We start from the raw sequence: 15,312 nt of genomic DNA, 5'->3' as shown, positions 1-15,312 counted from the left end.
TTTCCATATAGATCGTTAAGATATAGTGGTTTCTGGATTGAACTTCCATATTTAATTTTCTGCAACTTTCATTTTTATTTTTATTCAACTTCCATTTTTATTCAATTTACTTTTCTATTAAACTTCCTTTTTTCTTTAATTTCCAAATAGATCGTTAAGGTATAGTGGTTTTCGGATTGAACTTCCATTTTTAATTTTATGCAACTTTCATTTTCATTTTTGTTCAACTTCCATTTTTATTCAATTTACTTTTCTATTAAACTTCCTTTTTTTATTTAATATCCAAATAGATCGTTAAGTAAAAGTGGTTTCTGGATTGAACTTCCATATTTAATTTTTTGCAACTTTCATTTTTGTTTTTATTCAACTTCCATTTTTATTCAATTTACTTTTCTGTTAAACTTCCTTTTTTATTTAATTTCCCATTAGATCGTTAAGGTATGATGGTTTCTGGATTGAACTTCCATTTTTAATTTTATGCAACTTTCATTTTTATTTTTATTCTACTTCCATTTTAATTCAATTTACTTTCCTATTAAACTTCTATTTTTATTTAATTTCCAAATATATCGCTAAGGTATAGTGGTTTCTGGATTGAACTTCCATTTTTAATTTTATGCAACTTTCATTTTTATTTATATTCTACTTCCAGTTTTATTCAATTTACTTTTCTATTAAACTTCCTTTTTTATTTATTTTCCATATAGATCGTAAAGGTATAGTGGTTTCTGGAATGAACTTCCATTTTTAATTTTTTGCAACTTCCATTTTTATTTTTATTTAAATTCCTTTTTTATTCTAGTTTCTTTTCTACTCAACTTCCTTTTTTATTTAATTTCCAAATAGATCGTTAAGGTATAGTGGTTTTGGGATTGAACTTCCTTTTTTAATTTTATGCAACTTTCATTTTTATTTTTATTCAACTTCCATTTTTATTCAATTTACTTTTCTATTAAACTTCCTTGTTTATTTGATTTCCAAATAGATCGTTAAGGTATAGTGGTTTCGGGATTGTACTTCCGCTTTTAATTTTCTGCAAGTTTCCTTTTTATTTTTATTCAACTTCCATTTTTATTCAATTTACATTTCTATTAAACTTCATTTTTTATTTAATTTCCAAATAGATCGTTAAATTATAGTGGTTTCGGGTTCGAACTTCCGCTTTTAATTTTCTGCAACTTTCATTTTTATTTTTATTCAACTTCCATTTTTATTCAATTTACTTTTCTGTTAAACTTCCTTGTTTATTTAATTTCCAAATAGATCGTTAAGATATAGTGGTTTCTGGATTGAACTTCCATTTTTAATTTTATGCAACTTTCATTTTTATTTTTATTCTACTTCCATTTTAATTCAATTTACTTTCCTACTAAACTTCTATTTTTATTTAATTTCCAAATAGATCGCTAAGGTATAGTGGTTTCGGGATTGAACTTCCATTTTTAATTTTATGCAACTTTCATTTTTATTTATATTCTACTTCCAGTTTTATTCAATTTACTTTTCTATTAAACTTCCTTTTTTATTTATTTTCCAAATAGATCGTTAAGGTATAGTGGTTTCTGGAATGAACTTCCATTTTTAATTTTCTGCAACTTCCATTTTTATTTTTATTTAACTTTCTTTTTTATTCAGGTTTCTTTTTCTACTTAACTTCCTTTTTTATTTAATTTCCAAATAGATCGTTAAGGTATAGTGGTTTTGGGATTGAACTTCCATTTTTAATATTATGCAACTTTCATTTTTATTTTTATTCAACTTCCATTTTTATTCAATTTACTTTTCTATTAAACTTCGTGTTTATTTGATTTCCAAATAGATCGTTAAGGTATAGTGGTTTCGGGATTGAACTTCCGCTTTTAATTTTCTGCAACTTTCCTTTTTATTTTTATTCAACTTCCATTTTTATGCAATTTACTTTTCTATTAAACTTCCCCTTTTATTTAATTTCCAAATAGATCGTTAAGGTATAGTGGTTTTGGGATTGAACTTCCGCTTTTAATTTTCTGCAACTTTCATTTTTATTTTTATTCAACTTCCATTTTTATTCAATTTACTTTTCTGTTAAACTTCCTTTTTTATTTAATTTCCAAATAGATCGTTAAGGTGTAGTGGTTTCTGGATTGAACTTCCATATTTAATTTTCTGCAACTTTCATTTTTATTTTTATTCAACTTCTATTTTTATTCAATTTACTTTTCTATTAAACTTCCTTTTTTATTTAATTTCCAAATAGATCGTTAAGGTATAGTGGTTTCTGGATTGAACTTCCATTTTTAATTTTATGCAACTTTTATTCTTATTTGTATTCTACTTCCGTTTTAATTCAACTTACTTTCCTATTAAACTTCCTTTTTTATTTAATTTCCAAGTAGATCGTTAAGGTATAGTGGTTTCTGGATTGAACTTCCATTTTTAATTTTAGGCAACTTTCTTTTTTATTTTTATTTTACTTCCATTTTTAATCAATTTACTTTTCTATTAAAATTCCTTTTTTATTTAATTTCCAAATAGATCGTTAAGTTATAATGGTTTCTGGAATGAACTTCCATTTTTAATTTTCTGCAACTTCCATTTTTATTTTTATTTAACTTCATTTTTTACTCAAGTTTCTTTTCTACCTAACTTCGTTTTTTATTTAATTTCCAAATAAATCGTTAAGGCATAGTGGTTTTTGGATTGAACTTCCATTTTTAATTTTATTCAACTTCCATTTTATGCAATTTACTTTTCTATTAAACTTCCTTGTTTATTTGATTTCCAAATAGATCGTTAAGGTATAGTGGTTTCAGGATTGAACTTCCATATTTAATTTTTTGCAACTTTCATTTTTATTTTTATTCAACTTCCATTTTTATTCAATTTACTTTTCTGTTAAACTTCCTTTTTTATTTAATTTCCAAATAGATCGTTTAGGTATGGTGGTTTCTGGATTGAACTTCCATTTTTAATTTTATGCAACTTTCATTTTTATTTTTATTATACTTCCATTTTAATTCAATTTACTTTCCTATTAAACTTCTATTTTTATTTAATTTCGAAATAGATCGCTAAGGTATAGTGGTTTCTGGATTGAACTTCCATTTTTAATTTTAGGCGACTTTCATTTTTATTTATATTCTACTTCCAGTTTTATTCAATTTACTTTTCTATTAAACTTCCTTTTTTATTTATTTTCCAAACAGATCGTTAAGGTATAGTGGTTTCTGGAATGAACTTCCATTTTTAATTTTCTGCAACTTCCATTTTTATTTTTATTTAACTTCCATTTTTATTCAAGTTTCTTTTCTACTCAACATCCTTATTTATTTAATTTCTAAATAGATCGTTAAGGTATAGTGGTTTTGGGATTGAACTTCCATTTTTAATATTATGCAACTTTCATTTTTATTTTTATTCAACTTCCATTTTTATTCAATTTACTTTTCTATTACACTTCCTTGTTTATTTGATTTCCAAATAGATCGTTAAGGTATAGTGGTTTCGAGATTGAACTTCCGTTTTTAATTTTCTGCAACTTTCCTTTTTATTTTTATTCAACTTCCATTTTTATTCAATTTACTTTTCTATTAAACTTCCTTTTTTATTTAATTTCCAAATAGATCGTTAAGGTATAGTGGTTTTTGGATTGAACTTCCAAATTTAATTTTCTGCAACTTTCATTTTTATTTTTATTCAACTTCCATTTTTATTCAATTTACTTTTCTATTAAACTTCCTTTTTTATTTAATTTCCGAATAGATCGTTAAGGTATAGTGGTTTCTGGATTGAACTTCCATTTTTAATTTTATGCAACTTTTATTCTTATTTGTATTCTACTTCCGTTTTAATTCAATTTAATTTCCTATTAAACTTCCTTTTTTATTTAATTTCCAAGTAGATCGTTAAGGTTTAGTGGTTTCTGGAATGAACTTCTATTTTTAATTTTATGCAACTTTCATTTTTATTTTTATTTTACTTCCATTTTTAATCAATTTACTTTTCTATTAAACTTGCTTTTTTATTTAATTTCCAAAAAGATCGTAAAGGTATAGTGGTTTCTGGAATGAACTTCCATTTTTGATTTTCTACAACTTCCACTTTTATTTTTATTTAACTTCCATTTTTATTCAAGTTTCTTTTCTACTCAACTTCCGTTTTATTTAATTTCCAAATAGATCGTCAAGGTATAGTGGTTTTTGGATTGAACTTCCATTTTTAATTTTATGCAACTTTCATTTTTATTTTTATTCAACTTCCATTTTATGCAATTTACATTTCTATTAAACTTCCTTGTTTATTTGATTTCCAAATTGATCGTTAAGGTATAGTAGTTTCGGGTTTGAACTTCCGCTTTTAATTTTCTGCAACTTTCATTTTTATTTTTATTCAACTTCCATTTTTCTTCAATTTATTTTTCTGTTAAACTTTCTTTTTTATTTGATTTCCAAATAAATCGTTAAGGTATAGTGGTTTCTGGATTGAACTTCCACATTTAATTTCCTGCAACTTTCATTTTTATTTTTATTCAACTTCCATTTTTATTCAATTTACTTTCTATTAAACATCATTTTTTATTTAATTTCCAAATAGATCGTTAAGGTATAGTGGTTTCTGGATTGAACTTCCATTTTTAATTTTATGCAACTTTTATTTTTATTTGTATTCTACTTCCGTTTTAATTCAATTTACTTTCCTATTAAACTTCCTTTTTTATTTAATTTCCAAGTAGATCGTTAAGGTATAGTGGTTTCTGGATTGAACTTCCATTTTTAATTTTATGCAACTTTCATTTTTATTTTTATTTTACTTCCATTTTTAATTAATTTTCTTTTCTATTAAACTTTCTTTTTTATTTAATTTCCAAATAGATCGTTAAGGTATAGTGGTTTCTGGAATGAACTTCCATTTTTAATTTTCTGCAACTTCCATTTTTATTTTTATTTAACTTCCTTTTTTATTCAAGTTTCTTTTCTACACAACTTACTTTTTTATTTAATTTCCAAATAGATCGTTAAGGTATAGTGGTTTTTGCATTGAACTTCCATATTTAATTTTCTGCAACTTTCATTTTTATTTTTATTCAATTTACTTTTCTATTAAACTTCCTTTTTTCTTTAATTTCCAAATAGATCGTTAAGGTATTATGGTCTCTGGATTGAACTTCCATTTTTAATATTATGCAACTTTCATTTTTATTTTTATATTACTTCCATTTTTAATCAATTTACTTTTCTATTAAACTTCCTCTTTTATTTAATTTCCAAATAAATCGTTAAGGTATAGTGGTTTCGGGATTGAACTTCCGCTTTTAATTTTCTGCAACTTTCCTTTTTATTTTTATTCAACTTCCATTTTTATTCAATTTACTTTTCTATTAAACTTCCTATTTTTTTTTAATTTTCAAATAGATCGTTAAGGTATAGTGGTTTCTGCATTGAACATCCATTTTTAATTTTATGCAACTTTCATTTTTATTTTTATTCAACTTCCATTTCTATTCAATTTACTTTTCTATTAAACTACCTTTTTTATTTGATTTCCAAATAGATCGTTAAGGTATAGTGGTTTCGGTGTTGAACTTCCGCTTTTAATTTTTTGCAACTTTCCTTTTTATTTTTATTCAACTCCCATTTTTATTCAATTTACTTTTCTATTAAACTTCCTTTTTTTTTTAATTTCCAAATAAATCGTTAAGGTATAGTGGTTTCGGGTTTGAACTTCCGTTTTTAATTTTCTACAACTTTCATTTTTATTTTTATTCAACTTCCATTTTTGTTCAATTTACTTTTCTGTTAAACTTCTTTTTTTATTTAATTTCCAAATAGAACGTTAAGGTATAGTGGTTTCTGGATTGAACTTCCAAATTTAATTTTCTGCAACTTTCATTTTTATTTTTATTCAACTTCCATTTTTATTCAATTTACTTTTCTATTAAACTTCCTTTTTTATTTAATTTCCAAATAGATCGTTAAGGTATAGTGGTTTTTGGATTGAACTTCCATTTTTAATTTTATGCAACTTTCATTTTTATTTTTGTTCAACTTCCATTTTTATTCAATTTACTTTTCTATTAAATTTCCTTTTTTTATTTAATTTCCAAATAGATCGTTAAGGTAAAGTGGTTTCTGGATTGAACTTCCAAATTTAATTTTCTGCAACTTTCATTTTTATTTTTGTTCAACTTCCATTTTTATTCAATTTACTTTTCTATTAAATTTCCTTTTTTATTTAATTTCAAAATAGATCGTTAAGGTATAGTGGTTTCTAGATTGAACTTCCAAATTTAATTTTCTGCAACTTTCATTTTTATTTTTATTCAACTTCCATTTTTATTCAATTTACTTTTCTGTTAAACTTCCTTTTTTATTTAATTTCCAAATAGATCGTTAAGGTATAGTGGTTTCTGGATTGAACTTCCATTTTTAATTTTATGCAACTTTCATTTTTATTTTTATTTTACTTCCATTTTTAATCAATTTACTTTTCTATTAAACTTCCTTTTCTATTTAATTTCCAAAAAGATCGTTAAGGTATTGTGGTTTCTGGAATGAACTTCCATTTTTAATTTTCTGCAATTTCCATTTTTATTTTTATTTAACTTCCTTTTTTATTCAAGTTTCTTTTCTACTCAACTTCCTTTTTTATTTACTTTCCAAATAGATCGTTAACGTATAGTGGTTTTTGGATTGAACATCCATTTTTAATTTTATGCAACTTTCATTTTTATTTTTGTTCAACTTCCATTTTTATTCAATTTACTTTTCTATTAAATTTCCTTTTTTATTTAATTTCCAAATTGATCGTTAAGGTAAAGTGGTTTCTGGATTGAACTTCCATATTTAATTTTCTGCAACTTTAATTTTTATTTTTATTCAACTTCCATTTTTACTCAATTTACATTTCTGTTAAACTTCCATTTTTATTTAATTTCCAAATAGATCGTTAAGGTATAGTGGTTTCTGGATTGAACTTCCATATTTAATTTTCTGCAACTTTCATTTTTATTTTTATTCAACTTCCATTTTTATTCAATTTACTTTTCTATTAAACTTCCTTTTTTATTTGATTTGCAAATAGATCGTTAAGGTATAGTGGTTTCGGGATCGAACTTCCGCTTTTAATTTTCTGCAACTTTCCTCTTAATTTTTATTCAACTTCCATTTTTATTCAATTTACTTTTCTATTAAACTTCCTTTTTTATTTAATTTCCAAATAGATCATTAAGGTATAGTTGTTTCGGGATTGAACTTCCATATTTAATTTTCTGCAACTTTCATTTTTATTTGATTTCCAAATAGATCGTTAAGGTATAGTGGTTTTGGGATTGAAATTCCGGTTTTAATTTTCTGCAACTTTCCTTTTTATTTTTATTCAACTTCCATTTTTATTCAATTTACTTTTCTATTAAACTTCCCTTTTTATTTGATTTTCAAATAGATCGTTAAGGTATAGTGGTTTCGGGATTGAACTTCCGCTGTAAATTTTCTGCAACTTTCCTTTTTATTTTTATTCAACTTCCCTTTTAATTCAATTTACTTTCCTATTAAACTTCCTTTTTTCTTTAATTTCCAAATAGAACGTTAAGGTAAAGTGGTTTCTGGATTGAACTTCCATTTTTAATTTTCTGCAACTTTCATTCTTATTTTTATTCAACTTCCATTTTTATTCAAATTACTTTTCTATTAAACTTCCTTTTTTATTTAATTTCCAAACAGATCGTTAAGGTATAATGGTTTCTGGAATGAACTTCCAATTTTAATTTTCTGCAACTTCCACTTTTATTTTTATTTAACTTCCTTTTTTATTCAAGTTTCTTTGGTACTCAACTTCTATAGCGATCCCGGGTTTACCCTTGTTGTACAGTGATCCGGACATGTGTCCGTGAATGTTGGTAGTTGTTTATTTCCTAGTTTGCATCCTCTTTACTTTATATTTTGAGTTATGGGATGTGTTGGGCAGGTTTGTTACAGGTTGGTTGTGCTTGGGAGCCTAGTGTTGCTGCCCAGATTTTTGGTCCTTCGCTCGAGCGAGGAGTTTGTCGCTCGAGCGAGAGTAGTGTTGCCCCGGTTCTGGACCTGAGAGTTGTAGTTTCTGGCTCGAGCGAGCTTTTCGTGGCTCGAGCGGTCTGGGTTTTTCTTCGCTCGATCGAGAACTTCTTGGCTCGAGCGAGAGTTTTCTGTGTCTGGTCGCTCGAGCGACCAATCCTTCGCTCGAGCGAGCGTGTTTTATATCAGCGGACAGCAGCGTCTAAAACATCACTTTTTCACCTCTTTTCTTTGAGCAAAACCTAAATCCGAGCCTCTCTCACTCTAAACTTACACTCTCTCTAAGATTTCATCTCCCTAGAGTGTGAATCTAGCCTAGGGCCTTTGTTAAAAAGATAGAGGGTGTTGAGAGCTTCGATTTAATCTGAAAAAGTTTGGATTTGGAGCAAGTTGATCTTCGGGCCTTCATCTCCTTTTTGGCTTAAACTTCAAGGTAGGGATATCCTACTCCTCTCTATGGGTTTTGTCTTTAAATTTTGGTATTTTGAGATGTTGGGCTTGGTTTGGTAATTTTGTAAAAGTTTGGGGCTTTTGTGTAATTTTACAAAAGTTGGGGTTTTATTCATAATAAACCTAGATGCATGTTTGGCATAGGAAAATGGAATGATTGTTGAATCATTGATGAAAATGGAACCTAAGGGTTGAAATGTTAATTATGGGAATTGACCTAATTACATTGTTTAATTAATTGGGATAATTAATTGAGAAGAATGAGGAATGAAATGTTGATTTGATATCCATTGTGCGTTTATTTTCTGTTTAGAAATAACTGCTTTGGGCTATCGGTGGAGGATAGTCGTGATTGTTGTAGACAATGCATGATGATTAGGTAAACTGAAACTAATCAATGAAATGTGTCATGGAACTTGACGGTTAATTGAATACATTAATTGTATGTATTGTGTGATTGTATATAGAACCAATGTGTTTATATACGTTATGTGTAGAGGAGGAGATAGGGGATGTACTCCGCGGTTTAGGGGAAGATAGGGGATGTACCTCTAAACCGGATAGGTATTTGGAGGAGATAGGGGATGTACTCCGTAGACAGAGCTCATATGCTTGTCTAGAGAAGTGAAGATAGAGCTCATATGCTTATCTTTGTGAAGTGTGGATACAGCTTGTATGCTTATCTGTGGATATTGTTGATATACATATCTGTTGTAGAATGTGGATACAGCTTGTATGCTTATCTGTGGATATTGTTGATATACATATCTGTTGTAGAATGTGGATACAGCTTGTATGCTTATCTGTGGATATTGTTGATATACATATCTGTTGTAGAATGTGGATACAGCTTTTATGCTTATCTGAATGTGAGATATAGTTTTTATACATATCTGTTGAAATGATGATAGAGCTGACATGCTTATCTGTTGAAAAAGGGAAAATGAAAGGTAACTTAGACTCATAAGTTGTAAGACATAAATATGAAATTTATGTGATTGTATCAGTGTTGACCAACTATCAATTGCTAATGTTTTAGTCATCGTCCATGGTTGGTTTAGTGTATTTCTACTGGGCTGTGGCTCACCCTATATGGGAACATCATTTTCAGGTACAGGAAGCATGCCACCTCCAAGGACATAGCTGGGAGGCTAGAGGCGGACATGTTCTGTTGTTTTACTTTTGATGTATTACATGTAACTTCAAGCCAAGGGCTTAATGTGTATCGAGTTAGTACTCTTTGTTGTAACCAAGTGTTAACTTGGAAAGCTGTAAGCCCGTAGGGCATTTTGTTATGATGTTAGCATGTAATACTTATGTAATGGAATTCTAATGAATGATAGAAGGTGCTTAGTTTATCTATCAACGCTTGTCTTATTTGTTGGGTTTAATGTTATTATTTTGAGGGCGTTACATTATTTATATTCTACTTCCTTTTTTATTCAATTTACTTTTCTATTAAACTACCTTCTTTATTTACTTTCCAAATAGATCGCTAAGGTATAGTGGTTTCTGGATTGAACTTTCTTTTTCATTTTTATCCAACTTTCATTTTTATTTATATTCTACTTCCTTTTTTATTCAATTTACTTTTCTATTAAACTTCCTTTTTTATTTAATTTCCAAATAGATCGTTAAGGTATAGTGGTTTCGGGAATGAACTTCCATTTTTAATTTTCTGCAACTTCCATTTTTATTTTTATTTAACGTCCTTTTTTATTAAAGTTTCTTTTCTCCTCAACTTCCTTTTTTATTTAATTTCCAAATAGATCGTTAAGGTATAGTGGTTTTTGGATTAAACTTCCATTTTTAATTTTAGGCAACTTTTATTTTTATTTGTATTCTACTTCCGTTTTAATTCAATTTACTTTCCCATTAAACTTCCTTTTTTATTTAATTTCCAAGTAGATCGTTAAGGTATAGTGGTTTCCGGATTGAACTTCCATTTTTAATTTTATGCAACTTTCATTTTTATTTTTATTTGACTTCCATTTTTATTCAATTTACTTCGCTATTAAACTTCCTTTTTTATTTGATTTCCAAATAGATCGTTAAGGTATAGTGGTTTCTGGATTGAATTTCCATTTTTAATTTTCTGCAACTTCCGTTTTTATTTTTATTTAACTTCCTTTTTTATTCAAGTTTTTTTTCTTCTCAACTTCCTTTTTTATTTAATTTCCAAATAGATCGTTAAGGTATAGTGGTTTTTGGATTAAACTTCCATTTTTAATTTTATGCAACTTTCATTTTTATTTTTATTCAACTTTCATTTTTATTTAAGTGACTTTTCTATTAAACTTCCTTTTTTATTTAATTTCCAAATAGATCGTTAAGGTATAGTGGTTTTTGGATTGAACTTCCATTTTTAATTTTCTGCAACTTTCATTTTTATTTTTATTCAACTTCCATTTTTAGTCAGTTTACTTCGCTATTAAACTTCCTTTTTTATTTGATGTCCAAACAGATCGTTAAGGTATAGTGGTTTCGGGATTTAACTTCCGCTTTTAATTTTCTGCAACTTTCGCTTTTATTTTTATTCAACTTCCATTTTTATTCAATTTACTTTTCTATTAAACTTTCTTTTTTATTTAATTTCCAAACAGATCGCTAAGGTATAGTGGTTTCTCGATTGAACTTCCATATTTAATTTTCTGCAACTTCCATTTTTATTTTTATTCAACTTCCATTTTTATTCAATTTACTTTTCTCTTAAACTTCCTTTTTTATTTAATTTCCAAATATATCATTAAGGTATAGTGGTTTCTGGATTGAACTTCCATTTTTAATTTTGTGCAACTTTTATTTTTATTTGTATTCTACTTCCGTTTTAATTCAATTTACTTTCCCATTAAACTTCCTTTTTTATTTAATTTCCAAGTAGATCGTTAAGGTATAGTGGTTTCCGGATTGAACTTCCATTTTTAATTTTATGCAACTTTCATTTTTATTTTTATTTTACTTCCATTTTTAATCAATTTACATTTCTATTAAACTTCCTTTTTTATTTAATTTCCAAATAGATCGTTAAGGTATAGTGGTTTCTGGATTGAATTTCCATTTTTAATTTTCTGCAACTTCCGTTTTTATTTTTATTTAACTTCCTTTTTTATTCAAGTTTCTTTTCTACTCAACTTCCTTTTTTATTTAATTTCCAAATAGATCGTTAAGGTATAGTGGTTTTTGGATTGAACTTCAATTTTTAATTTTATGCAACTTTCATTTTTATTTTTATTCAACTTCCATTTTATGCAATTTATTTTCTATTAAACTTAATTTTTTTTTTTAATTTCCAAATAGATCGTTAAGGTATAGTGGTTTCTGGATTGAACATCCATATTTAATTTTCTGCAACTTTCACTTTTATTTTTATTCAACATCCATTTTAATTAAATTTACTTTCCTATTAAACTTCCTTTTTTATTTACTTTCCAAATAGATTGCTAAGGTCTAGTGGTTTCTGGATTGAACTTTCTTTTTCATTTTTATCCAACTTTCATTTTTATTTATATTCTACTTCCTTTTTTATTCAATTTACTTTTCTATTAAACTACCTTTTTTATTTAATTTCCAAATAGATCGTTAAGGTATAGTGGTTTCGGGAATGAACTTCCATTTTTAATTTTCTGCAACTTCCATTTTTATTTTTATTTAACGTTATTAAAGTTTCTTTTCTACTCAACTTCCTTTTTTATTTAATTTCCAAATAGATCGTTAAGGTATAGTGGTTTTTGGATTAAACTTCCATTTTTAATTTTATGCAACTTTCATTTTTATTTTTATTCAACTTTCATTTTTATTTAAGTTACTTTTCTATTAAACTTCCTTTTTTTATTTAATTTCCAAATAGATCGTTAAGGTATAGTGGTTTTTGGATTGAACTTCCATTTTTAATTTTTTGCAACTTTCATTTTTATTTTTATTCCACTTCCATTTTTATTCAATTTACTTCGCTATTTAACTTCCTTTTTTATTTGATTTCCAAATAGATCGTTAAGGTATAGTGGTTTCTGGATTAAACTTCCATTTTTAATTTTCTGCAACTTCCGTTTTTATTTTTATTTAACTTCCTTTTTTATTCAAGTTTCTTTTCTACTCAACTTCCTTTTTTATTTAATTTCCAAATAGATCGTTAAGGTATAGTGGTTTTTGGATTAAACTTCCATTTTTAATTTTATGCAACTTTCATTTTTATTTTTATTCAACTTTCATTTTTATTTAAGTGACTTTTCTATTAAACTTCCTTTTTTATTTAATTTCCAAATAGATCGCTAAGGTATAGTGGTTTTTGGATTGAACTTTCATTTTTAATTTTCTGCAACTTTCATTTTTATTTTTATTCAACTTCCATTTTTATTCAGTTTACTTCGCTATTAAACTTCCTTTTTTATTTGATGTCCAAACAGATCGTTAAGGTATAGTGGTTTCGGGATTGAACTTCCGCTTTTAATTTTCTGCAACTTTCGCTTTTATTTTTATTCAACTTCCATTTTTATTCAATTTACTTTTCTATTAAACTTCCTTTTTTATTTAATTTCCAAACAGATCGCTAAGGTATAGTGGTTTCTGGATTGAACTTTCATTTTTAATTTTATGCTACTTTCATTTTTATTTTTATTCAACTTCCATTTTAATTCAACTTACTTTCCTATTAAACTTCATTTTTTATTTAATTTCCAAGTAGATCGTTAAGGTATAGTCGTTTCTGGATTGAACTTCCATTTTAAATTTTATGCATCTTTCATTTTTATTTTTATTTTACTTCCATTTTTAATGAATTTACTTTTCTATTAAACTTCCTTTTTTATTTAATTTCCAAATAGATCGTTAAGGAATAGTGGTCTCTGGAATGAACTTCCATTTTTAATTTTCTGTAACTACTATTTTTATTTTTATTTAACTTCCTTTTTTTATTCAAGATTCTTTTCTACTCAACTTTCTTTTTTATTTAATTTCCAAATAGATCATTAAGGTATAGTGGTTTTTGGATTGAACTTCCATTTTTAATTTTATGCAACTTTCATTTTTATTTTTATTCAACTTCCATTTTTATTCAATTTACTTTTCTATTAAACTTCCTTTTTTATTTAATTTCCAAATAGATCGTTAAGGTAAAGTGGTTTCTGGATTGAACTTCCATATCTAATTTTCTGTAACTTTCATTTTTATTTTTATTCAACTTCCATTTTTATTCAATTTACTTTTCTGTTAAACTTCCTTTTTTATTTAATTTCCAAATAGGTAGTTAAGGTATAGTGGTTTCTGGATTGAACTTCCATTTTTAATTTTATGCAACTTTCATTTTTATTTTTATTCTACATCCATTTTAATTAAATTTACTTTCCTATTAAACTTCCTTTTTTATTTACTTTCCAAATAGATCGCTAAGGTATAGTGGTTTCTGGATTGAACTTTCTTTTTCATTTTTATCCAACTTTCATTTTTATTTATATTCTACTTCCTTTTTTATTCAATTTACTTTTCTATTAAACTACCTTCTTTATTTACTTTCCAAATAGATCGCTAAGGTATAGTGGTTTCTGGATTGAACTTTCTTTTTCATTTTTATCCAACTTTCATTTTTATTTATATTCTACTTCCTTTTTTATTCAATTTACTTTTCTATTAAACTTCCTTTTTTATTTAATTTCCAAATAGATCGTTAAGGTATAGTGGTTTCGGGAATGAACTTCCATTTTTAATTTTCTGCAACTTCCATTTTTATTTTTATTTAACGTCCTTTTTTATTAAAGTTTCTTTTCTACTCAACTTCCTTTTTTATTTAATTTCCAAATAGATCGTTAAGGTATAGTGGTTTTTGGATTAAACTTCTATTTTTAATTTTATGCAACTTTCATTTTTATTTTTATTCAACTTTTATTTTTATTTAAGTTACTTTTCTATTAAACTTCCTTTTTTTATTTAATTTCCAAATAGATCGTTAAGGTATAGTGGTTTTTGGATTGAACTTCCATTTTTAATTTTCGGCAACTTTCATTTTTATTTTTATTCCACTTCCATTTTTATTCAATTTACTTCGCTATTAAACTTCCTTTTTTATTTGATTTCCAAATAGATCGTTAAGGTATAGTGGTTTCTGGATTGAACTTCCATTTTTAATTTTCTGCAACTTCCGTATTTATTTTTATTTAACTTCCTTTTTTATTCAAGTTTCTTTTCTACTCAACTTCCTTTTTTATTTAATTTCCAAACAGATCGTTAAGGTATAGTGGTTTTTGGATTGAACTTCAATTTTTAATTTTATGCAACTTTCATTTTTATTTTTATTCAACTTCCATTTTATGCAATTTAATTTTTTATTAAACTTCATTTTTTTTTTTAATTTCTAAATAGATCGTTAAGGTATAGTGGTTTCTGGATTGAACATCCATATTTAATTTTCTGCAACTTTCATTTTTATTTTTATTCAACCACCATTTTTATTCAATTTACTTTTCTATTAAACTTCCTTTTTTATTTAATTTCCAAATAGATCGTTAAGGTATAGTGGTTTCTGGATTGAACTTTCATTTATATTTTTCTGCTACTATCATTTTTATTTTTATTCAACTTCCATTTTAATTCAACTTACTTTCCTATTAAACTTCCTTTTTTATTTAATTTCCAAGTAGATCGTTAAGGTATAGTCGTTTCTGGATTGAACTTCCATATTTAATTTTCTGCAACTTCCATTTTTATTTATATTCAACTTCCATTTTTATTCAATTTACTTTTCTATTAAACTACCTTTTTTATTTAATTTCCAAATATATTGTTACGGTATAGTGGTTTCTGAATTGAACTTCCACTTTTAATTTTATGCAACTTTTTATTTTTA

This window comes from Camellia sinensis, unplaced genomic scaffold (assembly GCF_055761805.1).
Source record: "Camellia sinensis isolate YWXY unplaced genomic scaffold, ASM5576180v1 Unanchor1, whole genome shotgun sequence".
Classification (NCBI taxonomy): domain Eukaryota; kingdom Viridiplantae; phylum Streptophyta; class Magnoliopsida; order Ericales; family Theaceae; genus Camellia; species Camellia sinensis.
Note: the sequence above shows the minus strand (reverse complement) of the source record.